The following is a 15,132-nucleotide window of genomic DNA, read 5'->3' as shown; positions in this document are numbered from 1 at the left end:
TAAAATTCTACTTTCGCCTTATGAAGGTTGCAATCAAAGTTTGGACAAGTTCCCAAACTGTCTAAGTGATCATTGAACTTTTTTTTTTTTTTGTTGGGTGAAACTAAAATTGGCAACAAAACACCAGCAACAATCCAAAGAAACAAGCAGGGAGTTACATGGAGGTATCATGGAAGCAAACATAATAGATATGTAATTGTCTAGACAATTATCTAATCACGTCACAGCAAGGCACAGCCTTATCGCTGCTGTTCTGTTAATATATTATTTAAAACAAACATAAGGCTGTATATAGAAATGTTCTGGCATGGTGGTTTCTGCATCCTACCATCTCACATTCAGCATCTGGATATCAGCGTGGCTAAGACTGATAAGGACACATTCAACAAATGGACTTGAACCAGATTCCTCCATACAAGTATACATTTTGATAGTGATGCAGCACAGCCAGCCATTTAGGTTTCATTTTTAAAGGCAGATTATATTTCTTTTTGTAGTCATACGTGGCCACAAATTTGTGTGTTTGTTAAATCATGTAATGGAAAAAACAGGGGCAGAACATTTAATTTCATGCTTAGAGGTTTGTGAATTTTTTATTATTTTTATGTTTAATTTATTGTATGTACAGTTAGGCATGAGACAGATACATAGAGCCTTTATAGAAAAATGTTTGCACATTCTTTCTTTAATTTTTTTATTACAGCATATTAATGGATCTTTGTTTACACCTTAGTGCCTCCTCATTGTGCTTTCTGGAATCTAGACTATTAGCTCTGTATAAAAAGCCCCTCTCAGTCTCAACCCATGTGTCTCAGGTTTTCTGACAAGGAAGAGTTCATTATGCAAGGGCCTTAACCAGAACGAGTATGATTAATTGCATTCTCATCTTCCCACAGTTGCACAGAACAGCTAAGATATCATGTACTAAGTACTGTGATATTAGTGGGTGTCTTGGAAGTATGTCCTTTGCTTTCCTCCAATTGCATATTTCATGGATTTGTCTTTGTCCAAGTTTTGCATTTTGCTCCAAGTGCATATTTAATGGTTTTGATTTGGTGCTCTGTAAAAAGTTGCTGAAGGAATTCTTCGGCTTCTCCATTCTGCAACAGTGTAGTTGTTCAAGTATATCAAAGAAAATATATATTTTTAATAAAAACAAAAAGCATACAGGGCCAACACAAACCCTGTTGAACACAAGTGTATATTGTTTCCCTTTTGAAGGGAACATTAAATAAAAGTTTCCTCCACTTGAAGTGCAGTCAGCATTCTGGTTAGGGGAAACAATACTATTTTTTGCAAGAAAACACTCCTCACTAGCACTATGCTCTCCACACCAGAAGAGAGCTTCCTGTATGGACTGCCTTATTGGGGTACATGCATGTGTGCAATGAGTGCCCCAGCTTATTATTAGGGATGCACCAAATGCAGGATTCAAATTGGAATTCGGCCTTTTTCAGCAGGATTCAGATTTGGCTGAAATACTTCAATTTAGTTGTGATTTTATTTGTGCACTCTGTGTGCAGATTCAGATGCATTCTTCATGAAAGATTTGGGATTCAGTGCATTCCTACTTATTATGTACATGTATGTGACCTAGGGTCAGCACTGGGCACATGCTCATTATGCACATGCATGTGCCCCAACATGGCCACCCACACTGGGAGCTCCCTCCTGGGGAGAATTTCCTCACAAAAATAATATAGCATTCCCCAACTGGAATGTGAGCTCTATTAGATTGCACTTCCAAGGGGCAAACCATTTTTCTGTGCTATGAGCCCTTGAAATAGAAGCAGTGTTTTTGTCTGTCAGACAGTTTCCATTATAAAGCTGGCCATAGATGTAAAGATTTTTAAAAGATCCGATCGTCATCGTGAGACCACGATTATCTCGAAACGATCGTACAATTGTACGAATTGTCCATCAACTAAAAAGACCATTTCAGGTGATATTGCCAGGAAAACAAAGGGTAGCTGCCTGCTTGTCCCTGCAAACATAGATAGATTTCCTGACAGATGTCGGACGAAAAATCGTAAGATGTTCGATTGTTCGAATCCCACTAACCGCACAATAATTTTGAAGGATTGGTCGGACTTCACTAAAATTGGCCGTTCGGCAAGAGAAATCTTTGCGTCTATGGGGACCTTAAGGTGCACTATGTGGTCCAGCATTTCAAGGGGTTCTTCTCCTTCATTTTTTATTATTTGTGGTTTTTAAGTAATTTAGCTTTTTATTTAGCAGCTTTCCAGTTTGTGGTGTCAGCAATCTGGTTGATAGGGTCCAAATTACCCTAGCAACCACGCATTGACTTGAATAAGAGACTGGCAGATGAATAGGAGAGGCCTGAATAGAAGCATAAGTATTACAAGTAGCAATAACAACACATTTGTAGCCTTACAGAGCATTTGTATATAAAGACAAATAATTCAACAAATATAAAAAAAGAAAAAATTAAGACCAACTGAAATGTTGCTGAGAATTAGCCATAACATCTATAACATATTAAAAAAGTTAACTTATAGGTGAACCACCCCTTTAAAATATTATTTTAACAGTAACCTTGATATAATGGCAGGAGTGTTTAGTAAGTTGACTATATGGTGTAAACCTTTTCCATTCAACTTAAGCTTAGGTTACTGAATAGAGCATTAGTCCCCAACCTTTTTTTACTTGTGAGCCACATTTAAAATGTAAAAATAGTTGGAGAGCGACACAAACATGAAAAAGTCCATGGGGATGTCAAATAAGAGCTGTGATTGGCTGTTTGGTAGCCCCTATATGTACTGATAGCCTAAAGGAGGCTCTGTTTGGCAGTACACCTGTTTTTATGTAACCAAAACTTGTCTCTAAGGTAGGAATTCAAAAATAAGCACCTGCTTTGAGGCCACTGGGAGCAGCATTCAAGGATTTGGTGAGCAACATGTTGCTCGCGAGCTACTGCTTGGGGATCACTGGTATAGAGAAATAGTTACCATGCTGGAATATCCAAGACAGACGAGAAAAAAAAAATCTTATCATGGTTCATGGTTGACTGCCCTCCCCAGTTCCTGCTTTGAGCCTTCCTATGGTGCTACCCCCACTGTTTACTAAGCTCCAATCTAAGATGTATATCACAGTAGTGTTTCAAAAGAACATTATTGATTCATGTGTGCTCCTAAAATTTAGCTTGGTGCATTTTGTCGTGTGCAATAGGAAATGTACTTCTCAAAGACTGTAGATAAAACAGCTTCTAGTTGATCTCAGGGTTTCTCTTAAGTTATAGTGGGACTGAGAACCATATGAAAAACCATGAAATATGCACAAAGCAAAGCAAAGGACTTACTCTCAAAATACTTGTTAGTGTTAGTGCACACAGTACACACTCTGCTCTGCAGAGTAAATAGTCCTGGAACTGAAAGTACCAAAGCACAGATCAGGCAAACTTCAGACTGTGTCAAACTTCAGGGCATGATGCCCATTCACGCATTTGTGCTGTGTACTTCCTGTTCCAGGAATATAGTAATAGATTTAACTATGTAATATGTCAACGGCAAAAGCTATGTTCTCGTGCAGACTGTCTCAACTTCATTGATTTCAAGTATATGGAATATTGTAAACCATATAACTTCTCATTCAAAACTGGTTTGGTGTTGGATCCTTTTGGATGCAGTTCTTGTTACACGATGGACCTCCAAGGCTGTAAATAATTAGACCTTGCAACAAAGAAGACACAGAGAGCAGCATGAAGGGACCAACGCACCTAATGTGCTGGGTTTGAGATATATGGCAGGATAGAGGGAGCCAGGTTTAAAACTGGGGTGATAATCACACACAGGGGTTTTAGCAGTAAAAACTAAGAAGCTTGGGTGTCACAAAGAGTCACTGAGGAGAGGCTGGCAGGTAGAGAGACTGAGATCCTAAACACTATATAACCAGGGGCATAACCATGGCAGAACTGAGACCAGAAGGCCAGAATTTAGGTCATGAGAAAATGAATGTGAAGTTTAATAAACAAGAAATGGCATAGATGATACAAAAATGTATATACAGGCCCATGACAATGGTAACGGCAGTCTGAGACAGAGTCCAGTAAACTGGTCAGTAGTAAGTAGAGTCCTAGAGCAGACCAAGAGTCAAAATAGGGAGATCCACAAGATAAGACAAGGAAGGGCACTGGACTACAGAAACAGTGTTGGGAACAAGGGATAATATGAGGTCTCAGGAACAAGAAGTCACAAACTGCATGAGGGCAAGATCTCAGCTAGAAAGATTAAAGACCATGCAATGAGCAATGGTTAGAGTCTGGCTTAATAGAATAATGAGCAACACATTGGGGATAATGAGGTGGGTGGAAGAAATGGAGCAGGCAGCAGGAACACAAGATGTACACTGAGAAACCAGTATTAAGAGCCTACAGTGGCACAGTTGGTTAATGCACCACCAGTTCAGAGATCAGACAAGGGATTGAGCACCAGTAAGTCCTGACACTGGGTTTATAGTTTAAAGCCGGTTATGTATGTAATTTGATGGGAGACTCACAAGTAAGAGAAGGCTTAGGTATACCCTGTTAGTAGCCCTCACAAATGCATGTCTGAAGCCCTAATGCAGTGCTTCATTGTTTAGCTTTATTAAATTATGCTTGATGTGGGCATGGTAAATCTTTTTTTTTTTTAAAGGGATACTGTCATTGGAATTTTTTTTTTCCAAAACGCATCAGTTAATAGTGCTGCTCCAGCAGAATTCTGCACTGAAATCCATTTATCAAAAGAGCAAACAGATTTTATTTATATTTAATTTTGAAATCTGACATGGGGTTAGACATATTGTCAGTTTCCCAGCTGCTTCAAGTCATGTAACTTGTGCTCTGATAAACTTCAGTCACTCTTTACTGCTGTACTGCAAGTTGGAGTGATATCATCCCCAATCCCCTCCCCAGCAGCCTAACAACAGAACAATGGGAAGGTAACCAGATAACAGCTCCCTAAACCAAGATAACTGCTCCATGGTAGATCTAAGAACGGCACTCAATAGTAAAATCCAGGTCCCCCTGCGACACGTTCAGTTACATTGAGTAGGAGAAACAACAGCCTGTCAGAAAGGGCTGACCAGGCAATATGACCTGAGGTGCACATACACACCAATATTACAACTAAAAAAAATACACTTGCTGGTTCAGGAATGAAATTTTATATTTTAGAGTGAATTATTTGCAGTGTAAACAGTGTAATTTAGAAATAAAAACTACATCATAAAAATCATGTCCCTGTTGATATGGTATAAGTAGCAAATAATAATCAGAAGGAAAAATGTGCTATACATGAGGGATACTTAAAGAGCAACTTTCTCAAAAATGAAATGAAATAAGAATTTTTGTTCTGTATGTGATAATAATAATCCAATATAATCAATTAAAACTCCATTTCTGAAATGATCAAGTTTCTCTTCAATCTCCCCCTCTCATTATCTGTCTCTCCTCATTCTGTCTCCATGTGGGAGTCTGTTTTTGAAGGACAGTTAGATCTAATATAGCCTTCTTTTAACTAGTAAATGTATTAGAGCTCACCCTATTAAAATCACCACAAATTCTGTCTCTCTACATGCAGGATTTGTGCTAAAGTCAGTTATTTTGTAAAATGTTTATAATTTTTGAACTAGCTCCAATACATCTGCTAACAAAGGGAGTCCCCCTAAAAGATGTATTAGCTATGTCATTCAAATCCAGACTGGGGACTCCTGCATGGATATAGAATGAAGAGAGGCAGATGCTGAAGAAACTTGATTTTTTCAGAAGCAGTACATACACATTATTTGATCAGAATTTAAATATTTTTTTATTTCAGTATGAGGAAGCATATATTATTATTTCATTTTCACACATGGGGCAGAAGAGGGCCTGATAAGCTGTTTCTTTGACAGCTTAAAGACTTGAATCTTTGGAAAGCACATTGATGGAAATTGAATCTTCCAATTGTCTTGTTATATGCTATTGATGCCTGCAAATATTGTAAGTGCATGACAATTAATAAATTGTTTATGAAGATTTTACACAAGGGGAGTGCGCCCATCTTATTATCTATTTTTAGCTAAAAGACAATGTCAGGGAAACTGTTGTATGTGTCATTAACCTTTGGGTTCAATACACGGGTAGCCAGCATCTGCCCGAATAAAATACAGATAAATGATGCATTAAAAATGGAGATATATAATAGAACAATGCAAATAGTACACAAAATAATTGCCTTTTTACTTAATAAAAAGTTTCTACCCCAAATAATTATGGTGTGACTGATGTCAAGAATGGACGTTTTCCCATTTATCACTAGAAGAGTTAGAACTATTATAGCTTCCTCTATGTATAGTAAGGTAAATAATAAGCATTACTATTCTCGCCATAGATGAGCAATCTCTGGAAATCCAACCTGTGAAACCACTAAACACAGAACAGCAATAGCTGACATTGCAGTTGATGAAGTAACTACCATTATTAGCTAAAGAGAATGCTACGTTTAAAAAAAATCAAACCAAGAACAAACGTTTTCAGAATGTTGGAAAGCCCCAAGCAGGAAACTTGTCACAAGTCAAACAACTCTACAACTGATACAAAAGGTATTTGCATGCATGAATTGCATTTTATAAGGCAGTACTTAATTACAAACACCATAGGCAAATGTATATAGGATCAGAAGATATATATATATATATATATATATATATATATATATATATATATATAATCCACGAAATAGCCAGCACTCACGAATAAAAGTTAAAGTTGCCTGGGTGCAGTATCGAAAATGTAATACGTAACTAGCACAGAGGATCCGCACTCTCAGGTCTTATATAAATATAAATTTATTTTTGTATGCAAGACTAACGTTTCGGCCTCCTCCGAGGCCTTTCTCATATATATAATCGGGCTTTAAAGTCAGAGCTGCCTACTGCCTTGGCTTCCTAACCTCACTTTATCACTTTTGTAGGATAGGATACTTTTAATGTACTTTAAAAATAGTCCCTAGAACCACTATATTTTATATAATATATTTAGCCTAAGTTGGACTTTAATAATCCCATTCAATGTATTGCTTTGTATAATCAAGGATACTGTCTTTTTGTTTTCAAGACACAAACAAGCTTTGAATATTTGGGTCATCCTAATCAAACCTTCCTTGTTTCTTAACTTTTGGTATATAGATGTGGCTGGACTACAAATCCCACCATGCATTTACCTTGATAATAAAGTGGAGGATTGTAAGGGCTGTAGTTCAGCAGCAACATCATGGCCCAAGGCTAAGAAACTGGCCTTAAGTGCAATGGTGCAACATTTTGTGATTTTACTTGCAAAAAAATGATTGAAATTCCAAGTCAGTAGGATATATAATGCTAGATGTCTGCATTCCTAGACAGTAATCACACCAGTGTGCCACAGGTCACACACTGTCCATGTAAGTTTTTGCAGAATTATTTGGAATCACAAAATGTAATTTCATTTAGCAAGCATCTAGAATTCATTAGTAGATAAACATGCAGCAAATAGCATTACTGGAATTTAAAATGTCAGAATTCTCATCATGATAAATGGTTAAGGAGCACTCCTAATATTTCAATGAACATTAGCAATTTGCAATTTCTCTACCAACTGTCAAGAATTCACATCATATCAGTAGACAACAAATATTTATAATCAATACATTGTTTTTTTATTGCGAGGAAGTCATTGAAGTCTGTAATCAGTCAAAAGGACATAACATGGTCGCTAAAATTTACAATGGTCTTTGGGGAAGTTTTTTGCACTAACAAAGCATATTACATTCCCCCATTAGATTTTTACTATTGAGTGCTATTCTCATATCAAACATGCATGAGAGCATTTTTAGCAATAGAGATACAGCTCCTTGGTATCTGGTTATCTACCCATTGTTCTGTTAATGAAGGAAAGGGAGGGGTTGATATCACTCCAACTTGCAGTGCATCCGTAAAGCACGAGTCACGTGACTTAGGGCACTTGAGAAACTAACAACATTTCTAGCTCATGTCAGGTTTCAAAACTAAATATAAAAAAAAATCGTTTGCTCTTTTGAAAAACAGATTCCAATACAGGATTCTGCTGGAATAGTGCAATTAACTGATGCATTTTGTAAAAAAAAATGTTTTTCCCATAACAGAATCTCTTTAATTACCCTTGGATACTAAAATATATTGTATACAAATCAAACGTTTACATGCGCCATAGGCCTTAAAGACTGTGAATTAAATTTTTTCTTCTGCAGTCTGACTGGCCCTAAACAAACCTTTAATAAGGCTTTTTAAATGATTGCTTGGTATAGGTCAGCTAGAAGCCAGATATCTGGACAGTAAATTTCTCTACCCGTTATTACAAAACTGCATATTCAGAACTGTATATTGACTTCAGTTAATTTCTAAGTCACTTTAAGATCGCAGTCCTACAACTTGTATATAAATCAAGAGACATCATTTAACACTTTGCTCTAAAAATATTTTGCCAAATTCCACTAACATAGAAGAGTGGTCTCTATATTGTATTTTACTGAGGCTTAGAAAGAACGCTTGCAAAAACAATAACCCTCCCCTTATTATTTTATGCCTTGGAATTTTTCCATCACAAATGTTTAAATGAAATGTATATGATTTGTAAACCTTTAAATACTGATATTTTAAAATAAAGGGACTCATTTATGGAAGGATCACTAAGGGGCAGATTTTTGCAAATTTGTGCAAATTTTTGAGTTAAAAAACAAACTCAAATTTTTTGACTTTTTTTAAAAACAAAACAAAAAAAACTTGATTTATTATACCCTGATCCTGAGAGATAGCTAGAATATACACCATGTAAAACCTGTCAAGGTTATGTAGGAATCAATGACAGAGGTCCCTTGAACTATTTGAAAATGTTGATAACATTCATGAAGTTTGAGTTTTTTCCCAAAGGTTTTGCCCAAAAACTCCATCAATTCAAGTGATTCGAGTTTATTTTCGAGTAAGTTGTTAACCCCGAACTCGCTGATTCTAGTTTTTCCGATTCAAGCTTTTTTAAAATTAGGAACCATTTAAGTTGTGAGTTCATTCGAGGTATATGAAATTCTAAAATTCGACCTTTGATAAATAATCCACTAAAGGTTGAGTTTTAGAGATTTGTGAGGGTTTTTTTAATACCTTGAATGAACTCGCAACTCCAAAGTTTTCTGATTTAAGAAAAAACTCGAATGGAAAAAAACCTGAATCAGTGAATTTAGGGTGTAAAACCCTAAATCTTGAATTAATCGTTCAAAAAAATCAAGTTTCCAAGCAAAACCCACCGAAAAAATCCCAAACATCATGAAGGCTACAAACATCTTCAAATGGCTAGAAGGACCTCTGCCATTGACTTTTACATGACCTCGACAGGTTTTAGCTAAAGTATTTTCAGATTTGAGCTATTTCTAGATTCAGGTTATAATAAATCTCGAAACTGCCCCCTAAATTAGCAGGGGCCGCAAAAAAAATAAATAAACGCTCTTGGTAACTTTAGAGCCAAATTTCTGGATAAGAAACTGGACATTTGGCTCTTCAGAGGACAATTGCACTAGCGATGTGCTCACCCCATAGACCCACACCAACGCGTCAAAGGTAAGAGCAGTGTGAAGAGAGGAGGTAGAATGGCAGTGGCCACCTCACAGCAGCTTAGGGTCAAGAATCAACCCTGCGTGTGCAATTCTTTTGGCAAAAGTCTCCTGCAAATTGATGCAACCTACTTTTGGATTCGGCCGAACCCCCGAATTCTTTGTGAAAGATTCGGCCAAATACCGAATCCGAATCCTAATTTGCATATTCAAATTAGGGGTGGGGAGGGGAAAACATTTTTTACTTCCTTGTTTTATGACAAAAAGTCATGGATTTTCCCTCCCCGCCCCTCATTTGCATATGCAAATTAGGGTTCGGGTTCGGCCAGGCAGAAGGATTTGGCCGAATCCGAATCCTGCTGAAAAAGGCCAAATTCTGGATTCGGTGCATCCCTACTAAAAATTCAAGAAACATGAATTATGACGCCGGCGTCTAAACTATTTTGACGCCAGCGACAATTCTGATGCTCATTAAAGTCAATGGGCTCCTATGAATTGTCGCCGGCGTCAGAATTGTAGGCGGCGTCAAAAGCGGAGATTCGCCGAGAATTTGCACCTGCCGAATAAATTCGCTCATCACTAATAAGGAATCTGAGTGCAAGTAACTTTAATAAATAGTGTTAATAAGTACATTTGCAGCCATTTTAGCACTACTGCACTTATGGCTGCTTTCATAAATGAGTCCTAATCAATACAAAAAAGCCCTGTGATAAATGATACCGCTCCTATATTATGCACTGTTAATGCCACAGGCACACTAAAGCCTGATTGCAGTTACCTGCAAAATATTACTGGAAATTCCCATACAAACACCTTGACTCAAAAAGAAACTGTTTTGGTGGTTAGCAAGTGTGACAAAAATACATCATAAAGGAAATAAATCTTTTATTTTCTTTACAGATATTACTAAAGTACTGTTTTATGAAACCCTGACGTGTATGTATAATGTTCTCATAATGGACATACTGTAAATGGGGACTCCTACAAAAGATTATTTCTGGCGGGTCTCAATATTAAGGGCTCAGTTCAATGAAAACAGTGAAAAAAGAAAATGTGTGTGATGTTCTATGCTGGATCACCTGGTGGTGAACTATTGAACTTCGTCTGTAATATTTTGTCTTCAACATTCTGAATTGCAAATGCTTCTGGAAACACCATGTATTGCATTGTAATGGTATTAAGAACAATGTAAAGCAGCCCATTAATGAATAATGTAATTGTGTCAGGAGATGGATATCTATATACATAATAACAAAAGAAATGCCAGCACATAAATGCCACTAGAATGTGCAGAAGAACACCAAAAATAGTATAGAAAACAAAGAAAGTTGCTAAACACATTTACCGCAGCTTTAGACTTTAATGGGGGGATGTAATATGTTTCGCTAGTGTAAAAAACTTGCACAAAGATGCATGCGAACTATAGCGACCATGTTTACATCATTCTTGATCAATTACAGACATCAACGACTTCATTGCAAAGTTTGAGCGAAATGGCTTTTGCGAACATTCGCAGTGTATAGAGTTAAGTTCGCAATCACAAGGCGTTTTTTGTAACACAATATTTAACAGAACTCCAGAGCAGGCATTAATGCAAAACCTTTACTTAGCAATAATGCGCAATCTAATATTCGGCAGCGACTGATTTTACATTACGAGCAGTGCTAAACGTTTGCAAAGACGCCATTTTAAATAATGTTTGCGACTTTTCATTTCATTCCCCCTAGGAGAGCCCTTCTGGGAGAATCCTAAAATCCAAATTGTCTTTCGGTAAAAGTTACTATTGGGACCTTGACTGCTTTTACTTGGCAAAGTTTTGTATTAGAGTTTTTTGTATTCATGTTTTTTTACACTTTGGGGTAGATTTATCAAGGGTCGAATTTCGAGTTCATGGGAGTTATTTTAAACTCCCATAAACTCCCATGAACTCGAAATTCGACCAATTGCAATTTATTATAAAAAATCGAATTTTTCAAACTCAGGTGAGTAGGATTGACCTGCAATTTTGAATCTAATTCAAATCGTATTTGATTTATGTTTTTAAAATTCGATTTGAGTTTTTTCTTCAAAAAAAACTTTAAATATCAGGAAGGCTACAAACAACTCCAAATTGATCCAGGACGTCTTCCATGGGCTAAAACAGCAATGCGGCAGGTTTAGGGTGGCAAATAGTCGAATTTGAAGGGCCCGTGTATCATAAATTTGAAAAACAAATTCGAATTTATACAAAAACTCATATCGGATTTTAACAATTCCCTAGTCGAATTTTACAGTTTTGCCCATAAAAATCTTGAAATTTTGAATTAGAAATTCAAATTCGAACTTTCAATTCGATCCTTGATAAATCTGCCCCTTAATAAATCTCAAATTTTTTGAGAACATTTTTAGTGAAAAGAATAGAAATTGGAATTTTAGTAAATTGGCCCCATAGTGTATATATGGAACTTTTATGTATGAATATATATATATATATATATATATATATATATATATTTATATATAGATATATATATATAGATATATATATATAGATATATATATATAGATATATATATAGATATATATAGTCCGTTGGGCTGCTGCACACACTAAAAAAGGATAATACCCTATATATATATATATATATATATATATATATATATATATATATATATATATATATATATATATATATATATATATATAGTCAACTACAAGAGGTCCTCTGCACTCAACCCATTATCAATATATTTAAGACAGCGACATTTTGTGCATACTGCTACTAAAAAATGCCTTACCCTTTAAACAAAACAGGGATTGTTTATCCATATATTGCAATATATTTAAGCTGGCCAACTACGTCAAAGTCATCCCATATCTGGCCAGTCCTACGCTTTTTTAAAACCATTAGGCGAGGGTGCAACCCTCATTGCACCCCCGCCTAATGGTTTTAAAAATAGTGGTGACTGGTGAGCACAACTTTCCCTTGTTTGTTATAGTTACAACCAGCTCCATGTTGTAGCTCCCACCCCTCCCAGCTATAGTCAGGTGATCCCACTGGTGTCTAATAAAAGGGCAGCCAAGTTTGGGAGTTTTACTTTGAAAGCAGATAGTAAGTTGCAGGTAAAACTTAGTCCCTTTGTAAAATGTATAATTAAGCAATTGAATTCTTAATGAATCAGATGAAAATTAAGCGTAGGACTGGCCAGATATGGGATGACTTTGACATAGTTGGCCAGCTTAAATATATTGCAATATATGGACAAACAATCCCTGTTTTGTTTAAAGGGTAAGGCATTTTTTAGTAGCAGTATGCACAAAATGTCTCTGTCTTAAATATATTGATGATGGGTTGAGTGCAGAGGACCTCTTGTAGTTGACTATATGTATTTTGTGGTCACACCCTCATTGCACCCCCGCCTAATGGTTTTATATATATATATATATATATATATAAGCGGCTTCCATTTGATCTGCCCTTTCCTCTGCCATCGGCACACTGCTGAAAACATGTGAAAAACTATTTGAGAATATCTCATGAACCAATAAAAGCAGAAGCTGGTTAGAGGCTGATATACAGTATCTACTTTACCTACTAAATATTTGCTTTACTTTGTGCTGAGTAATTAAGTGTGATAATAAAGCACTCGGCTTGAAGGGCATTACTCATTTTCCTGCTTCTATACCCACATCAGCCCTGCAGCAACATTTAATACTAATTGTGCTGGAGTTTCAGACTCATACATGAAAGGTGCCTATTGATTAAGGTTGTCTGGGAAATTTAATGGTGCGACAAAATTTATTTACACCAGGGATAATATGTAATGTTGTAAAATGTGGCTCATCCTAAAGAAGAAACAAGAACTTACCTTTGAACTTAGTGAGACCAGAATGATTAAAGTATCAGCATTAGAAATGAAAAAATAATAGAATTAATGGCAGGTAAGGTACAAGTACCTTTTTGAATAACATCAACACATGCCCAGTTTTTATGTTCATTTTAGCACTTGCTCTTGTGTTAGTAAATGAGCCCTACTGTATACGTTTGCTGAGCTGAATGAGTTTGACTCATCCTGGCAGGCACTGTTCTGCTGCACATTTAGAGGCCTATTTATCAACAAAATTAATTTGTAATTTTTTTTTTAATTCGAAAAAACACAAAACATTTCCAAATGCAAATTCGTGCTTAGTAATTAAAAACCCCAAATCTAGAAAACTTGAACCATTAAAAACAAGAGAAAAAAAAGTGAATTCTATCAACTCTCAAAAAAATCTAAAAACGTTGTCAGTAACAATTCAAATTAAATGTTGATAAATGAGCCCTTCATTATTCATTGACAAAAATACTTTTTCCTTTTTTAAAGGAACAGTACCTTCAAAAAAAATTAAAGTAAAGTAAGTAAATTATAATATAGTGTTGCCCTGCATTGGTAAAAGCTCAGAATGACTACTACCGTTTATATAAAAAAAGCTGCTGTGTAGCCAAGGGGCAGCCATTCAAGCTGGAAAAGGAGAAATGGTTACATGGCAGGTAACAGGTAAACTTCTTAAAATACCATTGTATTCTACAGAGCTTATCTACTATGTAACCAGTGCCATTTAGCTCTATTTCAGTTTGAATAGCTTTCCCCATAACTACGCAGCATATAAACTAGAGTTGTGTTTCTGAAGCAAACGTAAATTTTACCAGTACAGGGCAACACTACTTTATATTTCAATTACTTTAAAAGAAAACTTTAACCACAGGATCTGAACCAGTGGTTGGATGCAAGAGGAGAGAATTAATAATTTCTACAGATATGCCGCGCTCTGTATGTGAGTACTGTACATGAATGCCTTTTATCAAGCCTTGCGGGAGACTTTATTTTGTTGCCTCCGCCCGTCTGGGCACTGTCACACAGCCTAGGAATAGACATTATTTCTGTCAGCTACAATGGGATTCTTTGAGTTTTCCGAAGGAACGATACTATTACCATGGCTTGGTCTCTCATTTATATGTACAGCTATGCCGCTAGTATCCTGGTATGTCCCGGATATCTGAAGCTGCGGGTTAATTTTTTTTTCCAAGTTGTGACTTTTTTTTTTTTTTTATCAAAGAAATTCTTTGATATGTACCGCAATGTTTAAGGTATATATGGTGTTACATCTGGGTAGACAGGAAAATGGCGATTAACCTCACTAGTTGGAATGTAAGGGGTCTGAACTGACCAATAAAATGTAGACTGGTAATGGATTTCCTGAAGCGACATGCCACCTCCATTGCATTCCTGCAGGAAACCCACCTAACAGGATCTAAGGTAATGGCACTGAGAAGACCCTGGGTGGGTTGGGCATACCATGCAGACTACTCGACTCATTCCTCAGGGGTGTCCATTCTAATCAGTAAATCTGTTCCCTTTGTTTTTGGTAGCATTAAATCTGATCCTAAAGGCAGATATATTTTCCTGCATGGTCACATTCATTCCCGAGAAGTTCTGCTGGCGAATATCTATATCCCCCCACCATTTGATACCCGGGTAATTCAATGCCTAGCTGACCAACTACTTCAATACCCACATGC

The 15,132-nt window shown here is 36.4% G+C and overlaps 1 long non-coding RNA gene across 1 annotated transcript in view; it reads left to right on the top strand.

The window, feature by feature from the left end:
- The first annotated feature begins 327 nt into the window (after positions 1–327).
- Positions 328–15,132, top strand: part of LOC121403054 — a 37,954-nt gene continuing 23,149 nt past the window's right edge. The window contains exons 1-2 of the long non-coding RNA XR_005967012.1: positions 328–580; positions 6,372–6,582. This is a non-coding gene — a long non-coding RNA (uncharacterized LOC121403054). The remainder of the gene's footprint in view (positions 581–6,371; positions 6,583–15,132) is intronic.

This window comes from Xenopus laevis, chromosome 4L (genome assembly GCF_017654675.1).
Source record: "Xenopus laevis strain J_2021 chromosome 4L, Xenopus_laevis_v10.1, whole genome shotgun sequence".
Lineage (NCBI taxonomy): Eukaryota > Metazoa > Chordata > Amphibia > Anura > Pipidae > Xenopus > Xenopus laevis.
This window is presented reverse-complemented; position numbering and strand designations above follow the sequence as displayed.